The following is a 2,527-nucleotide window of genomic DNA, read 5'->3' as shown; positions in this document are numbered from 1 at the left end:
CTATCTATATTGTTTGTTTGGATTCACTGTAAAGTCTCTAGACGTAACATGTGAATTGGCCATACATTTTAAATAGAGAAATCCTTTTAAAGGACATTCTTTTATTGGATTTTATAATTTTAGGCATCAACCACATCTATAGTAAATACATTAAACATTGTTGTTTTATGCTTAAATAGATGTTAAAAACATTTCTAAATACCAATTGTGAGGTAAAAGCATTACGTGATACCATTAGCACCAGAGTGCAAAATACGGGGGGTCCGGGGGGGCTCCACCCCCTCGATTAACCCATGAGACCCCTGAAAGCCTCAAAAGCAAAATTTAAGGGGGGTCTTAAATTGTGTCAAAAAAAATTAAATAAAATGTTCTGGCTCCTTAGGAAGCCATTGCTCATATTTGCGTATTGTTTCTAAGTTATATACTATAAGCTTTCTTATGTATAATATTTGATATAGTCTTATTTTGAAAGCACCGGATGTTGAGCAGTTGGTGTCTTCCTGGTTAACGAGTAAACGCTGCATAGCTACATCCGCTGCGTCTCAATTCGCAGGCTGCGTACTTGGTAGGACGCATTTTGAGGCCGGTGACGTCACAACGCTGCGCGGAGGCCGTCCCATTTGGCAAAAATTCTGAGGACGCTTAAAATGCAGCCTCAAAATGCGTCCTCCTTTTCCCCGAATTCTGAGGATGCATCGCTGCCGTCCTTAGTGGCCTCGCCTCCCACTAGATTTCCCGAGGTGCTTAGCGCGCTTCTATTTTTTATTTTTTTTTGAAGAAAAAGATGAAGAAGAAGAAGAAGAGAGGAAAAAAAAAGGCGGAAAAAATGGAAAGCAATAGCAGCGCCGGCAGTAGTAAGATGGAGTACACTTTTAAATGTGAGTATTATTTTTGTTTTATTTTACTGAACATGTATTAAAATACATGACGGTAACGGAGCCACCGGGATGTGTAGGACCAGCTAAAACTAAAGCTTAATGCTAACCTGTTGATACGAGACGCTCAACAACAATTGAAAGCCTTCATAAAAATGTCACAATTATTAACCTGCATCTTGTAACTTTGCTGATAGCCCTCACTAATCGGAATTATTTATTCTCATACAGTTTATTACACAGGATTAGAACTGTCAAAGCTTAATGCAGCTGAAGAAATAACATGAGTCCAGCTGTACTGGGCTGTTAATACTGCAAACGTTTTGTTTTAATACTCAATAATGTATAGTTATTTTACAGTACAGTAAAATAAGGTTTAAAGTATAATTCACTTGAAGAACAATGCCGGTGTAATTATACAGAACAGTAATTTTGCCTGTTGACTTAACAGAAATATGCTTTACATGTCATTTTGTTCCAGGGAGCAGGGAGCAGACAGAGGAGTTGATCAAACTCCGTGGGCAAAACGACCACCTTTTTACCGGCACCAAAAATACTGCAGCAGTTGGTTGGAGGTAAGATTTGAGGCATAATTCCATCTACATGTTGCATTTCTATGTAAAAGTCACACAAGATAAAAGAAGTCCTGTTCAAACACCAACGTACAAATATAATCTTTTGATCACATTATATGATGCCCAGATGCCACTTTTTATCAATCTTATATTTGTGATAGAAGTGATCCTAGTGTGTTTATCTCCTCTCATTTCTCTTGTTTAGAACAATCCTGCAGAAAATGGGCCTGAAGGGAAAAGTTGAGCCACAACAGGCCAAAAAAAAGTGGGACAACCTAAAAAAAAAATACAAAGTATGTTCAGGTTTGGATAATGTAATGAAATACACGCACACACACACACACATATATATATATATATATATATATATATATATATATATATATATATATATATATATATATATATATATATATATATATATATATATATATATATATATATATATACATACACATAGATAGATAGATGTGTGTGTAAATGTGTAGGAAATGACATCTTACATATATTATATTCAGGTTCATTTACACTTTGAAAAAAGTCATCTCAAAGTTATTATTCCAAAGTCGTCTCTTTTTCTGTAGAATGTCATTAATCTATCCAAATCATGAAACACTCCTTTTTTCTAGCTTTAAAGAAACACTACATAAAATTGCATCTGTTGACAAAAATTGTTTTCCTCTACTATAGGAATGCAAAGATCCAGGGACAGGGCATGGTGTCAGTGGTAAGCCTACTGCTGCCACCTGGCCCTGGTTTGTCCTCATGGATGAGGTATTAGGACAGAGGCCTTCTGTTGCCCCACCTGTCCTAATTGCCTCCATCCCTGAGGACACACCAGGGCCAGGTGCTGCAGAGGCTGAGCAGCATCAGGGCGATGACGAGGAAGAGAGTGAGGATGAGAGGCCAGGAGAGAGGAGGTAAAGGAGGAAGAGAAGAAGGAGGACCGACGAGTTGCTTGAATTGATCAGGGAGGATATGTGATGGCAGAGGGAGGCGGAGGAGAGAAGAGAAAGAGAGAGCTGGGAAAGGATGGACAGACTGTTTAATTTATTGGAGAGGATGTTGGACAGACGT

Source organism: Cyprinodon tularosa, unplaced genomic scaffold (genome assembly GCF_016077235.1).
Source record: "Cyprinodon tularosa strain WSP-4 unplaced genomic scaffold, ASM1607723v1 ctg831, whole genome shotgun sequence".
NCBI lineage: Eukaryota > Metazoa > Chordata > Actinopteri > Cyprinodontiformes > Cyprinodontidae > Cyprinodon > Cyprinodon tularosa.
The sequence above is the reverse complement of the archived record's forward strand: the minus strand, read 5'-3'. Positions refer to the sequence as shown.